The sequence below is a fragment of the Pezoporus wallicus genome, unplaced genomic scaffold (assembly GCF_028554395.1).
Source record: "Pezoporus wallicus isolate ANWC-B61680 ecotype Strahan unplaced genomic scaffold, APGP_CSIRO_Pwel_v1 contig_6217, whole genome shotgun sequence".
NCBI lineage: Eukaryota > Metazoa > Chordata > Aves > Psittaciformes > Psittacidae > Pezoporus > Pezoporus wallicus.
The window spans coordinates 2,522,920-2,540,291 of NW_026637336.1; the positions used below are offsets into that span (position 1 = coordinate 2,522,920).

Here is a 17,372-nt window from a genome sequence, read left to right on the forward strand (position 1 = left end):
GTGGAGGGTGACCCCAAGCCTTGTTCCCATTTACAACATAAACGCTTCCATGAGATTGCCCCAGGGCAAAGCAAGGGTTTATGTTCTGTGCCAAGATTAACACAACTCTCAGTGTCATTAAAATGATATCCCAAGCATTTTATTTGGCAAGTCTGAGCTGTCAGAAACCCCAGCTGCTCAGTACAGCTGACACAAGACAGGACAATGTTCTCTGCTGGAAAAGCCCTTTGGGCAAGTAGAACATCAACATGTGGATAGAAAACCCCATGCTGCTGGTGAAGTGCTACTGCACAGCACTGTGCAAGAGCTTCAGACGAAGCAAGACCTGCCAAAACAGGCATCTGCTCCAGATCGAGGCGACCAAAACCCACATGTGGGAACACCCATCAACAACACTGCACCAAAAGGGAGCCCAAAGGAAGGCAGCCACCTTCAAAGGGGGGAGCACCATACAGGCCGACAGAAACCTCAGGGGTGGAATAGAAGCCTCAGGGGTGGAACAGCAACCAGCAGCCATTAACCATTCTGGGTAGAAATACCAGTTTACAGGTCCTGAGCAAAACTGAGGATGCTGAACCCAGCTGCAGTCTCAGCGCTCATGCACGCGATGCAAAATGCTAGAAACCAAATGCCTCTTAGACACGGGGAACAGCCCCTGAAACGCAGCTGATGCAACCCAAGAAACCCTCTTGCAGGAGTTTGCTTCAATTACGAAAAACTGAACACAGAGGATCCTGTTCGGGCCAATGGAAGATGCAAAGTCAGGCACGTTATCATTATCCTGAAGCTCTTTCAGTACCAGCTAATCACAATTGCTGAGGACAAGGAGATGCACTGACCTAAGGCACAGAAACCTCACTCAATGAGAGGACCTGAGCCCCACAAAACCAGCAGGCAACTCTGCCCTGGGCACAGAAGAGCCTCTGAAAGTAGGAAAATGTGAATTTACTCCTACTTTTCCTTCCCCAGCAAAGCTGTGTGGGAGAACAGACATGGCTCAAGGACGAGGCAGAAAAACCCAAGAACCAAGCGCTACAGATTGTAACTTCATTGAGGATTCATAAGGTGTAACAGCACCAAGCAAAATGTTCCATATTTGATGCTTCTAGAGCATTCAGTTTATTTAGAAGGCTGAAAAACATAACGCTTTCTAGATAAAGGCACTATTGTGGTCACTTGGATGTAGAAGGGCTTTATTCTGCCAAAAATACCAGCGCTGTGCTGCAGCACTGAAGCCCAGCAACACAAGACGCAGCTCTGAATCAAGAGCAGCTGATTCATTCAGAAACAAAGGTGCTGCACTCCTCTCCGTGACCACACTCACTGCCATTGCCTCCCACTGAGGACAAAGCAAGCTCTGCTACTCATATCGCAGGTGAGATAAAGCCCCTTTGTTTGACAGCTCAACAACACAAGGTAAGTGGTGTGAAGGTCACTTCTCACCTAGCTCCAGAAGAGCTGCGAGGCTTCAGTGGCAACACCTAGGAGTGAGACTGGGAGGGCAGAACAGGTCTTAGGTCTTGAGAGCTCGAGAGATTTTTGGTAGCTTGCTCATAATAACAGTGTGCATATTAAAAACATAACCAGATAAATAAGACCTGGGGAAAGCACGATAGCACGTCAAAGGCAAACACTCTGTGCAGCTTGCTCCCAGGACAGAAACAGAGACAGCACCTCACAGGGCCAAAGCTTAAGCTTTTCTGTTTACAGGAATGACTGAAACAAGGGACAAAGCTGGAATTTCAACCGTCAGATTATTTTTTTAAACAACATCGAAAAGAATTCTCATAAACATCTTAAAATACTTCTTGCTTCCTCTTGCTACCATTTAATATCAAATCAATTCACTTTACTTCATTTCTTTTAAGCCACAAGAGCACAGTCCAGCGATGAGTACTCTGAGCAGCAACGTGAGCTACTCAGATTCCTGAGACCGGACCTGCTTCCGAGAGGGAATTCATCTCTGCTGCCAGCATCACAACAGAAATTTAAGTGAAAGACAAACCCACATGTCCTCGCCTTCTATCCTTTAGGCTCACCAAGAGCAGCTTACTGCACTGACACCAAGAGACTGACAGGACAGAGACAGGACTGCACGCTATACTGACCCCATGGGAGAGCTCTGCTGCCTGACCACATCTTTCCCAGAGATGAGCTGTGGATTGCATCAGCTTTTCCCTACGTTTTTGCGAAGACAGGGAATAGGGCTCCCAGTGACACACAACACCCCTGAATAACTCAAGAACAAAGCTATAATCCTAAACAGCTCTTCCAGACAAGGACAGGGAGGGCTTCTCAGACATCCTCGTACCTCTTCTTGCTTGGCTGCATGTTCTTCAGATGATGTCTTTATCAACACAGGCAGCGTGAAGTGTGTGTGCTTCACAGAGCGCTATCAAAACCAAGCCACAGATATCCAGGTGTGCCGGGTGCACTGATTTCTATCAGCTTTAGCCTGATTTTTGAGTAACTGCAGCTGTGCACTTAAGCCTCTTCCTCCCTTTCCCTATGCTTCACCATGCCTCACTTGCAGAGCTAATGCAGCAACAGCAACAAACCATCAGGGGATCCCTCTGTGCCAGGCATAGCTCTTATTGGAGGAGATTGTTTTCCTGGTGCTTGTGAGGTCTCCCACGGAATACCAGGATCTGCAATGTTTTGGGGGGATCTATGAACAGACCCTGCCTGGGCCCCACCAGAATGGCTTGCCACTGAAAACCAAGACTGCTTTCCAATTTACCACTATACAGCTCAGGTTAGAGGGAAATAAACATTTTGTGTGTATATATATATATATATACATGCATAAATATACATATATAATCCACACATGGTTTCTATCTCAATCCATTTGTCAGTAATAAATAACTCAGTAATAATACAGTAATAATAAAAGGGTTCCCTCTGCTCCAAAGGGGATGCTGCAAATTGCCTGAACAGGTTGAAGCAGCACAGAACCTCAGACTGGTTTGGGTAGGAAGGGACCTTAAAACTCATCCTGTTCCAACCCCCTGCCTTGACGCTTGGATGTTCTGGTGTCCTAGAAATTGGCTCCAGAGCCAATTTCCCACCATAGCAGGGCAGTTCAGGCTGTCACTAAAGAGAAATGGGATTTAAGCCATTTATAAGTGATTCAACAGGATGTGTTGGTATCAGGTAGATTATAGCTATTACAGGTATTAGGTTTTCTCCTTACTATAAAGGGATTAAACCAGTGTGAAAAGTAATCACTAGCTTCTGGAAGTATGAGATGGTTCAGTTCTGCAAGGTCTCTTTAATGGCCAGTAAAGATTGTTTATTCTCTCCTCTGCTCTCGTGCCATAAAGACTGCCTTACATATGCTCCCAGAAAATGAATCCGCTTTATCTTGACACTTCTGATAAATTCTGGCTCTGGAGAAACCCTGTTTACTTGTTTTGCTTGCAAATGGTAGGATGTAATGAAGAGGATATTTATTCCCAGAGTTGCTTGGGAACAGTTCCACAAAACTCTTTTTTTCATGCAAAAAAAAGATGTGTGAAGTTAACAGAAACTTCTTTTGTGGGGAACAGTTTGGATGCGTTCCTCAACAGAGAGCACTGTGGGAAAATGTTGGGGAAATTTCACTTTGACAGTCTGCAAACAAAAATAATCCCAAAGTTTAAAGCCATTTCTTCCTTTTCATACTTAAAAAAGCAGCAACAAAAAAAGCCGTATTAAAAATTAGTCGGAAGTCAAACATTTCAAGGCATCAGAATGACTCAAGTTGACCCCAGATTAGTTCCCGCTGACATTTTTAGTTTACATTTATTTTTACACTTTCTGAGATTTCACACAGGGGAAAAATGGACTCCTGAATAACAGTTGTGGGCAGGAAAGCTGTTTCCCACCTAGCACTAGCTATGTCATTAGGCTAGCAGGGAAAGAGAGAGACACCATGCTAATCTCTGGATCTAACAACTTCTTCTATCATGCTAAGATAAAAACGTGTGAACATCAACCACATGGAATACAAGTTCTTTGTTTTTCTTTTCCTAATGAACTGTGCAAAGAATGCAACATAATTATGCTTTCAAAAGAAACTACTATGTTACCAGAGATACTAAAAAAGCTCTGTTCTTTGGCTGGCACCCATCTCTGCAAATGCTGTCACAACAGTCTCCAAACTGTCACTTCAGCAACTGCCCCTCATGGGAAAAACATATTTCTTCCAATCAGACAAAATTCTAACTCTATCTTTGAAGAGTATAATTTGATCTTTTCTCTAGGAACTCATTAACCACTTGAGTTTAATTATTAACATTTGCTTTTAAAATTCACTGAATTAACTACCAGTTGCGTGAGTGCTTTGGCGAGATGATGCCTACCGCTGCGGTACATGGGCATGCTACCAGGGGAGGTGGCGTGGTCCATGTCCACCTACGAAACTCCTCGGAACACCAGAGATGGATCTTCCACCTCTGGATCTGCCATCGGCTCGCTGGATGACTCTGGGCAGGTCTTTCTGCATCTATTTAGGATGATCAGGCTCAAATGCCTGCTATTTGCATACCAACTCCCCAAATTTTTGCTTCACAGGAAAGGAATGGAACAAAAGTTCCTTTTTTGTTCCCAGATTTGACACATTTAAGCAGCCTTAAAAACAATCAGTGATACAAAGGAGCTGGCTGAAAAATAAACCCTTCCAAGTTCCTAGCGTCATAAGATATTTGCAGATGAATAAAGGCATAAACTTATGCAAGAACTTCTACATAACCTGTAACAGCAGCCTGCACAAGACTCGGGGGCTTTTGTTATTTCTGTATTTAGTAAATTCAGGCATTACATTACTCCTGAAGTCCTTCTGCTTTTACAAGCAGGTATGATTGACAGCCTCGAAATGCTCTGCTCTTCATAATAACCATGATTGACAGCCCCTTGGTGTATAGCCCAGTCAGCCCAACAATGTTATTGTTTTCTAATAATTACCTGATCATTCTGTTTTCATGTGATGCTGTTGGGTATGGTTCAGCTAAGGCAGAGTCCTCACAACTTCCCAAAAGCTTGTTTAATCTGTGTTGATCTGGGGCCGCCCAATTCTGTGGCAGGGCTGGGACTGCAGACATCAGTGCCCAAGGTGCACTGGCTGTCAATCTCCTGGTAATTGATGCTTTCCCTGCAAAACAGAACATATTAAAGCCCAAATACGTGACAATCTGTGTACCATTTTGGCATACATCACTCACACAGTTTTTATACAAAGGGAAATGTTTCTTAACAGTCCCTGGAGCACAACAGCATAGCTAGTAGTCTGTACACGGCTGGGTCAGAGCCTCGTGTAGGATGGAGCCTGGAGCTGAGCTCAGCTCACCGCAGTTGATTGCTTCCAAGCTGCTCAAGATGGAGCTTATTTAACTGCTGCTGAAAGCAGTGACTGAGATTTTTCCATCTTACACAAAGATGATCCTCAAGAACACTCAGGCCAGGGACCGGGTTGTGTGAGTCACTGCCAGAAAATCATAACCCGGTAGGGTCACTTCTCTGAGTATTTTCTGATAACTACAAAATGAAATGAACTATATTATGTTCTTTTTATATGAAGCGAATCAACCATAACACTGTGCACTAGAGAGTGGCAATCTTAGTTAGAAAATGCTCTGCCCTTTTACCCTTGTACTAGGCATAAATCCAAGCGGGCATTCTCCTGAAGTATGAAAGCACCTTCTTCATCCCTGACTTGATTTGCAGCTGGGATGGAAGCAGCCAGGGCTCAGAAACGGAAACAACACTGGTTTGGATTTTCAGCCTAGGAAGACTCAAGAATCTCCAGGATTTTTTGCACACCCATAAAACTGAACTTGGCAGAACAGCTTGAAGTTGAACAAAATGCTACTCCCACATCAGAGTAGTGCTGGGAATGAACTTCACGCTGGGGAACTCGATTGCCAATTTACCTATTTTTGACGCTTTGAGAATGTTCTTTCTTGATTGTGTTAAAAACCCTTACGAACCCACCTACCCTGCCAGAAAGGAGAAAGATTTCACAGAATGGTTTGGGTGGGAAGGGACCTTCAAAGCTCATCTCGTCCAACCCCCTGCATTGAGCAGGGACATCGTCAACTAGACCAGGTTGCTCAGAACCAGCCTGGCCTGGAGTATCTCCAGGAATGGCTTTGAAAGTCTATTATTATGTTAAATCTAGTTACTCTTAAAGGACTGAAGAAGTAAGCTCAGTCTGGAGCTTCCCAAACATTGGCAGCTCTGCATTGTGGTGCTGAAAAGAGTAAGCAGGTATCAGAAGGAGAAAGCTGAGTGTCCCGGGAGTCTGCTTTGTGAAACCAGAACTGTGGACCCTGAGTGCAGTTTTGTAGCAAACCTGTTTGGTTGCCTTTCCAAAGGGCGGTCTAACGTTTGGGCTGTGCACCAGTGGACACTATGCATCACCAAACATGCTACAGATCCAGGGCTTGGGTTTGCATGCGTAACACTGGCACACCAAGTTCTTTGTTCACATTTACTGCAATTGAAATCAAGAACACAGTGCACAGATTGTATAGCCAAATGGGCCAATTCTGCTCATCAACATTTGTTCACACAGATTTAGGGGCTACGTTGGGTCCAACTGAACAGTTGGGCCTTTATTCTTTGTTAATTTGCTTTCCAGTCCTTCTGAATTTCCCCAACATAGAGCTGACCATTTCAGCAGTGTATTATCTATGGTCCTGACCCCAACCTCTAATTGCCCACAGAGCTAGTTCCCATCCTGGAAACATACCCAGCATCTTCTAGAAGTTGGTTTCAGGATGATAAACTGTGTACAGAACAATGAATCATTGCAATGACAATGCAGTGTCTCACTACAGATGGAGGAAACTACTCATCGCATGCTAGATACAAAGAGGAGGACAAAAAATTCAGCCATATGTAACTTATGCAAAGACCACAACCAAGAGCTACACCCAGCTTCTCACAGCTCTTAAGTCAATGGAATCTCTGACCTCTTCTTTCAAGGACTTTCAGGATGTCTTACTGAATTCATTCCCCAATCCCTCACCTCCAGCTTGGGCTCAGAGACTCCTGTAACCCAGCGCAATCATTTTGGCATATCCAGAATCTGTTTTGGCACATAAAGCTCTGCTCCACATGGACACAAGCTCTGGTTGCTCACTAAAATGTATCAGAGAATGGAATAACCACCATACATGCAAGCCTTTTGTGGGGCACAGAGACGGTAGGGAGGACCCATGGGACCCATCCCACCAGTTCCCAAGCAAGCAGAGAGCAAACATTCTTCTCTGCTATCTAAGCCACAGCAGTGTGTGGGACACAGGCACTGAAAACACATCAGAGATGCTGGTCTGCAGTGGGTAGGAGTCTCCTGGGCATCCAGAGCTTGTTCAAATCTTTAACAACTGGAGTCCTTCTGGTGCTTCACACGAGATTCCCAGTCACTTCCTTAGCACAGACCGACCCCTCCCAGCCACATTGCCCCCTGGGTCCTGCAATTCCTACACTTCACAGATGCAGGGTTTAGTCTTGGGGCAATTCTGCTGCACCAAAGAGTAAGATGAAGGAAGTATTTAATGTATTTTTAGGATCGGAAATGAGTCAATTCTTCAGAAACCACCAGCTGTCCACAAACAAGCTGAAGAAACTCCTGCCTGTGGAAGAAGTGTTAGCACCACCTAATAGCAGCCCATAGCAAACAGCTACATAACTACAGTATGTGTTATACTAGATAGGTCAAACTAAGACAAATTAATGCTGAGTTCTGAGGTTTCTTCTTTGCAGTGCATGGGATCATCTTTCCCTTCACCTTTTGCTGTCCTTCAGTCCTTGTGCCTCATCCCACTCCCACTACTTCTACCCTGCAATCCCATAAACCCCAGATGAAACTCCTGACAGCAATAAATTAGATAAACTTATTATTCCTTACTCAATAAAAGTTACTGATTCATCCAAGTTTATTCAATATGCTCCTGGTCCTCACAGGAGTTGTGAGGATCCCTATTTTCTAACAGGGACATTTTCAGCACTGTTTCATGTTTCACTGTGGGAGAAAATTGAGTCCTGTCAGTTGAGGTAGTCTTAAATCTTGACTAAATTACTTTTGTCTTCTCTAACTATTACAACAGATACACTTCCATCCTCTTCCCATTCACGTTTCCTTACAATCATGTTCTAAAACTAGATGCTACCGAACCAGAATTTATCTAATTTCCAATTTCACTAATAATTTATCAGATCAGATAAATCAGTTTCATTTAGAATTATAGGCTTAGTTACGTAAGACAGATTTTTCTATTAAAAATGTTAAGCTGCCTAAAAGGAACTAATATACTAAACTTTAATCTCTGTTCAAAGTCCAAATATATTATTATTAAGAAGTAATCTTAAATTGACAAGAACATGTTTAATTCTAGACATATCCTTTTAATTCAAAATTAATTAAACAAGAATGGAAGTAGCAAATTGAGTTTTGAGTATAACGGACCTTGCAAAATCAAACTAGAGCATTTTAACGTTCCAGTGACGATGCTGAAACAAGCCTGCATTTGGATCATCAAAAATGCTACGAAACATGGACATAATCTTGTCAACCAACAAGACAAAAGTTATGCTGCTGAAAGATGCAGAGACCTTCAGCTGCCTGGGTTTAGCTCCACAGACAGGAATGTCGCAGGAACCGAAGGACAGCATTGGCAGCATCTGCCACCTGCCCCTACATGTTCTGATCTTCCACACATGGGAAGGCAGACTAAATAACCACAGGAATATCTTCTGATACGATTTCTTGGAAGCAGCATCCTTCCATCCCTACGGGTTTCCTAACCTGGAGGCAGCTCTGCAGACAGCGAGCAGGTACAGTGTGCAACTGGGGAGCAAAGCTCCTTGGCTTCAGCAGCAGCAGCTTGTGCTGTTAGCCTGGCAGTCTCCAGCCTTGCCCCCTGCTGTGCATCACTCCTACCAGGGCATGAGCTCCTCCCGAGGCAAAAAAATCACACCACTTGCTCATTACAGATTATCCCCTGACTGTTCAATCCCGATTTCTGTGCTTCAGATCACCAAGCAAAGCCAAGTACTTTGGTTCTTTCAGTCACTATTGACAACAGAAACACCGTGCTGGTTGGCTTGGCTCTGCGGACCATTTTTCTAGCCTAGGATTTTGGGGCATTTGAGCAAAGTGAAGGAGAACAGAGCGATGACGTTGGGTTTGTCCCATTTCCAGGCAGGGTGGCAGAGAGCCAGTTCCCAGAATTTTTCTGAGAAGCCAATTGATTCATGCTTGTCTCGAGTCCCAGTATCCTTGTGAGAGCTGTCAGAGGGCAGCCAGCACAGCGCAGTTGCTTCACCTCCTGCCAACAGTGAAAGAAAAAGCGACTGCATTTCAGTCACAAACAAAACGGGGGAACTGCCACAAAGGACCTTCCTCAAGCTCAGACTGTACCCAGCAACGCAGCAGTCAGTCACCGCTGCACATCAACACGGCCAACCAGCTCATCCCCACGTCTGCATGACCAATGCGTTGGCTGGACCCAAGCTATCGCCGGTGAGCAGCAGCACAGCAGGGTGCAGTCACGCTGAAGAAGGCTCCCAACAAGAGCCTCAGGAAGTCTTGCTTTAAACCAGGCTTTAAGGTGTCCCGTGGCCAATGCTGCCAACTTCCCCCTCATGTACCCAGCCAGTGGCATGCAAGCTGCCAAAATGGGAGAGGAAGAAAGAGAAAAATGGAGAGCACTGCGGCCTGGGTTTCTTTTGGCTTTGCAGTCTTTGCAGTCTTAGAAATGAGCTAGTGTCAAATACAGAGAGAAATGGGACTGTAATTTAGACATGTTCTTTCTTTAAGTGAACCAATTCGCCTGACCATATTTCAAAGCATCTTTAAGACACCAGTATATGGATATATCTTCACAGGAATAATTCACAGAAAGGCTGACAGCTAATTTAGCAGGACTCCATTCCAAGTTCTCACACAGCAACTCAATTATCTGCAGACTCTCAGGCAGCCTTTCAGCCACACAATGGCTGCATAACACGGGTAAACACACTGATATGCAATTTACAGGCAGAGAAATCAAGACCCACTATCTTGGAAATAAAATCTGAGCTCCGCAGCAGAGCGAACAACGTGCCCCAGCGGGGGCCGTGCCTGGCTTCCCACTACAGAAAGCCTGGACTGTTACACTTGAAGCGTCCAAGCTTTTTGCTCAGGCACAAGAGCGAGGCTCACCCTTCCACATCAACTGCACCTTCCCGATAACCACTCTGCTTGCAAGGCTGGAAGTAGTAACAGAGAGGCAGAAAATAGAGGGAGATGATAAAATTAAGATAGTCGGGAATGTATTTCACAGAACTTTTATGCTTCAGTGCTGTTCCATCAGATAACGGGGAAAGCTTTAAGCATGTTTTGGACTGGTTATTCATCATGCCTGAAATTCATCATTTAGAAGCTGTATCAGTTTATCAGCCCAGCTCTTTTCAATTCCATCCCTTCCCTTTACTTCCTTTCTCTTCTCTTCCCCTTCCTTCCTTCTTCTTTTTCAGGTGTGATATTCACTGTCTAATAACCGAGTTGAATTAGTCCACTAATGGGTTCAGGAAAGGCAGGATTAATGCAAGTGAAGTGCTGGGAACATCGAGCTGAGAAGGCAGGGTGGGGGATCCCAAGCAGGACCGCTCCTCTCAAGAGCAGTTGGATGCTCAGTAGTTAGCTGAGCAGTAGAGCTCAATTCACCTTACGCAGCTTCAATATAACTTGAATATCATTGCTGTCCTATGCAGCCAACATGGAAAGATACTCTCTACAGCTGCCTGACACAGACTAAGCTAGATGCCTGAATTTCAGCAGCCTGAATCTGAAATCCATGTGATGGGTCATGGACCATTTTAGTTGTGAATTGAAAGCAACTGTCATGTCTGAGACGGTTTCTTCAATGCTCACAACTGAATTCAATTTGAAAGCAACCACCAAGAGGCTCAAGCCTAAGCGTCTCTGCCTGAGGCAGTATTGATCTATTAACTAAAGGATAAGGTGGGACACATCGTACCTCAGGAAATGCATCTGTACATTTTATCTTGAAATTTGTACATTTTATCTTGAAAGTTCACAGCATGACCCACAAACCAAAACCACTGCCAGGCCATAGGATGCAATAAAACTGCTTTAACGCTGATGGCAACACGATAGAGAGGAAAGACACAGGGCCAGCACCTGAAATAAAACCCTTTTGGGGCTGGAACCACAAGGGATTAATTTTTATAGTTTATGTGATGTGAAAAGTTCAGATTAGAACACAACGTTCCTTGTGGCATGAGAAAGTCCTGTTTGACTGCTGCGTATAACCTATGAGCACTGTTCTTCATTTCTCCATCGCCTCTGTAAATACACACGTGCACTACAATGCTCATTCACCCCATGCCCACCACAGGGAGTCCTTTGGCCAAAACTGCCTCTAGGGCTCCATGGGAACAGCGCAGGGACAGAACCTGGGTATGGAGAAGAGCTCTGCTGTAAAGGCAGCGCAAGGCTTGGGCAATCAAAATACATCTTGTACTACAAATTGGTACTTGGCTACATCTTTTAATTAAGCAAAACATCTATAGTAAATAATTACTTAGTATTCCAGGATAAAACTTGCTTGTTCTATTTAAAGCAACATCAAAAAAGAACAAATCAAGGCCTAACCAAAAATGCAGTGCATTTTCTATGCAGGAGAATAAAGTTTCTTGCTCAATGGCATAGAATACTACTAAACTAGAAGAGGTGCATTCAAAAGACATCTATGTAGGCAGAAGTTGCATCACCCATAGTTAAAACAGCTACAAGCTATACGGTACATGGACTATTAAGTTCATGGCAGCAGCATACTGACTGCCCAAAGAATACATCTCGCTCTCTGAGAAATTCAGTAAATAACTGTTCATATAAAACCGTGGTTTATATTTTCCCATGAGAAGCCAGGAGAACCCAATACCAGTGACATAGTGGTAAATTAGAGAAATCCTCCAGTAACCTAGAGAAATCCTCCAATCCTTCTTCAGAAAATGCCCTGTTAAAACTACTGGACTCACTGTCACCCAGTGCTATGAATACTAAATTTTAGAGTTGAAAAAGCAATTAACTTAATGAGAGGGGAAAAATCCATTCAGGGCTGTTAAGCAGACCTGACGTAGGGAGTCCCTAAGCAGAAATTGCTGGAGCCTGGGAGACTACAGGGCTGTGTGTTTGCCCCGGCACAGTGCTAGCGTGCTGCAGTTAGTGTTGGGAACAAGGCACGGAGCTGGATGGACCTTTGGACGGACCCAGCAGAGACACTCTAGTGCCAGGAGCCCACAAGAGAAGAAACGGCAACTCAGTTATGCTGCTTTAATAGGCAAACAGCCAGATTTGGTACCTGTATACAGTCTGACGAAGCAAAGGGGAAAATGCATGCCTGTTACATAGGGGTAGAGCTCACCACAGCCGAGAACAGAAGCGCTCTTTGGACATTTCAATGACACCTTCTTGCTGCTGCACCCAACTAATTACCCTAAACATCTCACGACCAGACATCAGGACAGGCAGCAGCTGACAGGGTTTTTGGGGGTGCGTGGGGTGATTTTATTGTCTCAAAGAAACTAAAGAAGCTGACTGAAGCCAAACCAAATCAGAACACCAAATCTATTTCTCTCTCTCCCCAGGGCCAAATAATTTGGTCTCCTGACAAGAGGAAAAAGTCCAAATTCTCCCTCTGAATGTAACAAATGACGCTTGGAGACCACAAGATGAAGCTTCCACTACAGTGGAAATCTGTTGCGACCAGTGCCCTGGGGAACCACTCAGTCGGCTCTCTGCATGGTTCAACTCCCTCCCCACAGGCTGGAAGCTGGAGAACAATCCATCCTGCTGGGTGCGATATTTTTCACTGCTCTGCAGTTCAACTCCTTGGAAGCTTATCTTCCCCACTGCCTACCGCTTTAGTGACCTTGGAAAATGTAGATAGAGATTATAGTAGCAGAATACTAAAAGGATTATTGCTTTTATTATCCTACTATTGGGAAGCTGATTAAAAGCACATATCCTTCCACAAACTACCCTGGGCATTAGCACTCTCAGCTGTCTTCTTACAAAAGGTCACCGGGCAGGATATTAAATGCAACCTTAAGTACTGAGCACTCTCCCATTCCAGCACAGATGCCCTCATGGCAAAGGTCACAGGGAGCTGTCTGCCCCTAGCCCAGGAATCCTTTCTTCCTTCTTAGCAAACACAACCACAGCAACTTGGATTTCCACAAGAAAACCTCGTTTTACCAAGAGCTAAGGAACGGTGGTGGGTGATGGAGAGTTGTGCAAGTTCAGCCACATCTCGTTTGTGATTGTCCCCGAGAGCCGCTCCACCAAGCCACAGCGAAGACACCGGCTCAGTCGCCAGAACACCTTCCTGCTGTGCGGCAATACAACCGTGCAAGAACCACGGAGGTACCACCTCGTGTTTTCACAATGACAAGCTAAGGACTTCTTGCAAGGTCTGAAGACAGAGCCTTTAGTATTTTTCCTATGATTGAGCAGGCTGTTTTCTAGTGTCATGCTTCATGTAGCTACCAGCAGCTTTGGCATGAGGTACAGTCACCTCATGTCTCCTCCTATCATGTGGCAATGGCAAGGCATGGACCCTGATACATTCAATATAGAATAGAATCATAGAATCAACCAGGTAGGAAAGAGTTTTAAGTTCATCAAGTCCAACCATTGCCAAGGCCACCCCTAACCCATGGCACTGAGGCCTCGGCTGCACGCTGTGTGAACCCTTGCAGGGATGGTGACTGCAGCCCTGCCCTGGGCAGCCTGTTCCAATGCCTGAGCACCCTTTAGGTGGATAAATTCTTCCCAGTATCCAGCTTAAACCTCTCCTAGTGCAGCTTGAGGCAGTTTTCTCTTGTCCTCTCTCTCATTACTTGGGAGAAGTGATAGGACTTCTCCTCCTCTATCCAAATGCATGAGTTAATCTGCAGTATAAAAGAAGATTATAAAAGAAGCTAAGTATAAAAGAAGCTAAAGATTCCCCCAAACCCAGAAAGAGGTCAGACAGGGAGAATCTACTCCCAGTCTGCCTTGCCTGTATAAAGTACCAGTTACAAAATCAGTGCGTGTAAGAATGAGTTGCAGGGTCATCTCTCTAAGCACCTAACGTGGTCACACGTCTCCTTTAATGTCCTAGCTTTTACTTCATACCTGTTAGCAATGCAGATGCTGGAACACCGGGTGTTCAACTGGGGGTAAGAGCAGATTGCCAAATGGATGCAAATAACTCAAGAGGCTGAAGCTATTTTCTCTGACGGCCTCTACCTCTCCTTGTAATAAATCACTGGTTTATGGAAGAATCCCCAACAAGGTTACAGAGCACCACGAGTCAACAGCATTGCTGGGAATAAAACCAGGGGAGGGTCAGCTGTTCTCCTGCTGGTATTGGCCCAGAGAAGCAAAGGAGTGCTGCTGGCTGAATCATTATGGAATGGAGATAGTCCATCTTTCTGCAGTCATCTGTGGGTGTCAGAAGAAGCTAAGAATAAACTAGGAAAAGCCTCTGGAAAGGTGTGATAAGAAGCGAGCTGAAAGAAAGACCTCTCAAGATACAGCATACATACCCTCGCTTTCGCTTAAAACACACACTTACCCAGCCTCCACCAGATGACTGCAGATGATCACAGTGCAGCTACAATTACTGATTAACCTATCCAGGGAGTGCTAAAACAAGCAGAGGAAAGTAGACGTTAGGAACAATAGTTACATCCCTGTACATACAGGATACACTAGAGTTGCCAAGCTGAAGAAAATAGGTAGGTTCCCCCTCCTGCTCATTACAGGGAGTTGTGAAGCAAACTGCAGCATTTTAAATCCTGCTCATCCACAAGCTGGATACATTGAGATTTCTTTCTCTCTTTTAAAAGCTTGCCTCAAAAGAACAGGCAAGCACATCCAGCAGAGAAAGCAGGTCAGCACTGACCTCTGTGCAGCAGCAGAGCTGGTCAATAAACAGAAAGAAGCCGATTAGGACATAATTGTGCATTCCTAGTTAAGAAGCTACTAGGCAGAAGAGAAAGGAGAGAAGAACGTGACTGTTCAAGTATGACCAGCCTTGCCAGCACAGGCTGGGGCAAATCTGCTGCTGTGAATGAGATGCACTTCAGGTCCTTGCCTGCAAACTGAGGAAGTGATAATCAGACCCTGGCAATTAAAAAAGTAAACCTGGGTTTGTGCCAGCCTCTAGCCTCCTGTTTTCCTTGTTAATAAGAGCAAGAAATTTCCTTGCTCTGAAAACCTCTGGAAACTCCTGAAAGCTGGGATTTCTGAATATCTCCTGAATGAATGAGGGAGCTTTGGGGCAGTCCAGCAGGGAAATGAGTATTTAAACTGAACACACACAGGTCAGGATTCACAAAGAACCGTTCACCCTTCCGAGACACGCGATGTCTGCTTCAGGATAAACCGAGGAGTCCTGTGCTTGGTCCCACTTCCTCTGAGCACAATGGCATTACACCAATCCAAAACCTGACAGAACAAGATTGGAAGCAAGCCCAGGTAATAAAGGGTCGAATGAAATCCAATGAAATGTTGACCTTCACTTTGTTGCATCTGAATCTTTGCAAAAGGAAAAATTCTCAATGCCTTTCAAAGGACAATGCAACGTGTGATCCAACCCACTTGTGCCTTTTTACACTACCCCCAAACCCTGAACACACCCATCTATTGAAGGGTCTAATACCAGCGAGAATCAAGAGCAGCAGAAGCCAAATTTGGATGGAAATCTCTCGTCTGGAAGTCACTGATGCTGACTTCTTGCAATATTAGCAAAGCACCCATATGCAGAAGGAGCTTTTAATTAAATGCAGCAGGAAAGAGTTTCAATGAAATTTATTTCCAGGGTTAGAAAAGCCCCAAACAAGCAAAGGGCTGCTCGGCATAAGAAGCAATGGTCTTGTGATGGAGCAGACGGACTCCTCGTGTTCCCTCTCCCCAAAGAAATAAAGCTCTGTAAACGCGGAGCACACGAAGAATTGCACCCTTCTGGTGCTCTGACTGACTTGGCCTCGCTGGCAGTAGGGAGCTGGAAGAGAGGAAGGCTGCAAAACCAACCTGAAACTGAGCAGCCCATTCACAAGCCCTGCTGCTGGGACCAACAATAACCACTGGTAAATATTTAGCTCAGGGCTTTCACAGTGCACAAGCAACAGCTACCCTGCAGCTCACACGTTCTTCAAAACACAAGAGAGGGGCTTGGAACGGGAGGAGCTTTAAGGTCCCTTCCAACACAAACCATTCCATGAGTCTATGATTCTAAGACAAGGGAGAACAACGGGGTCTGGCTGCATGTTTCCGGAGTCATTTACTGAGCCGGGTACAAGCCAGAAGGATGTGATTTCTGCAGTAATGTGCTTTGCACACTAAGGATCTGCTTTTGGCAAAGAAGAGCACTGCAAAGATTCCCTGAAGACGCAAACCTAGACATTTTGTGATTTGAAGATAGGGCATGCACTTCCCTTGTTCTGCTCTACCTTAATAATGCAGCTGGTTCTATGTAACTGGTGGTAAAAAAGAAACTGGCAAACCTGTGAGTGCTACCCAGAGAAAAAGGGATTAGCATTTCCAGATTGCTTCTTTTCCCTTGAAACATCTGCTTGGCAGAACACAGGAACCTTCATATACTGAAGCAACTAACGATGGCTCAACGATACATGGGAGCCTGAGAGTAGGATGGGAACAGATAAGGAACCTCAGATCAATCTTACAAGCATCAGAAATGGGTTCTGTAGACAAAGAAGCAATAGATACTACGTTTTAATGGGTTTTCCCTTGCACTGATCCATACTGTTGCCTGGAAAACTCCCACTGTTTTCCCTTGGATTTAATAAATGACTCACATACCAGCTAGAAGCTTTCAGAAGCACTTCACTGAAGAGCAAGGACTGGACTCATGGACAGAGTTCTAACACTTACAGAAAAAAGAGGCATCGTTCTTTCTAGCCATCATGTCCTAAGGAAGTCACTGCCCTGCACAGTTCAGCCTAGGTGCACAACCTGCTTAGCCTTGGCCTCAGAGCAAACCAGGAGCAGGACATGGGCTGGTTAATGACGGGTATGTTTCGAATTCAAGGAAATTAATGTTCCCCCCCAGAAAAATTCTCACCCTACATCTGTATTTGAATTCACAAATGGGTCCTGACAGAAATAACATGTCGATTAAGACATCAAACAAAGCGCTCCCTGGCACCCCTAGCAGCGAGGCAGCAGCTGTTTCTAAGAGCAATTGTACATCAAGTGCAAAAGCTGGCAAGCTCCCAGTTAACATGTAGTTACCTGACCAGGTGATCCTTGTCAGCAGCAAGAAATGTGGAGTCAGCAGGATCTTTTCTCCCCAGAGCAGCCAGAAGGAAAG

At 44.9% G+C, this 17,372-nt stretch overlaps 1 protein-coding gene across 3 annotated transcripts in view; it reads right to left on the minus strand.

The window, feature by feature from the left end:
- The window catches only part of HTR2C (5-hydroxytryptamine receptor 2C), a 186,919-nt gene that overhangs the window by 48,150 nt on the left and 121,397 nt on the right, over positions 1-17,372 (minus strand). Inside the window, exon 1 of one of the 3 annotated variants that reach the window (XM_057404966.1) lies at positions 4,948-5,186. The exons of the other annotated variants lie outside the window; for them this stretch is intronic. The gene's annotated coding sequence lies outside the window, so the exon portion shown is untranslated. Of the gene's footprint in view, positions 1-4,947; positions 5,187-17,372 lie in introns of those variants that run through there. 3 annotated transcript variants of the gene reach the window in all.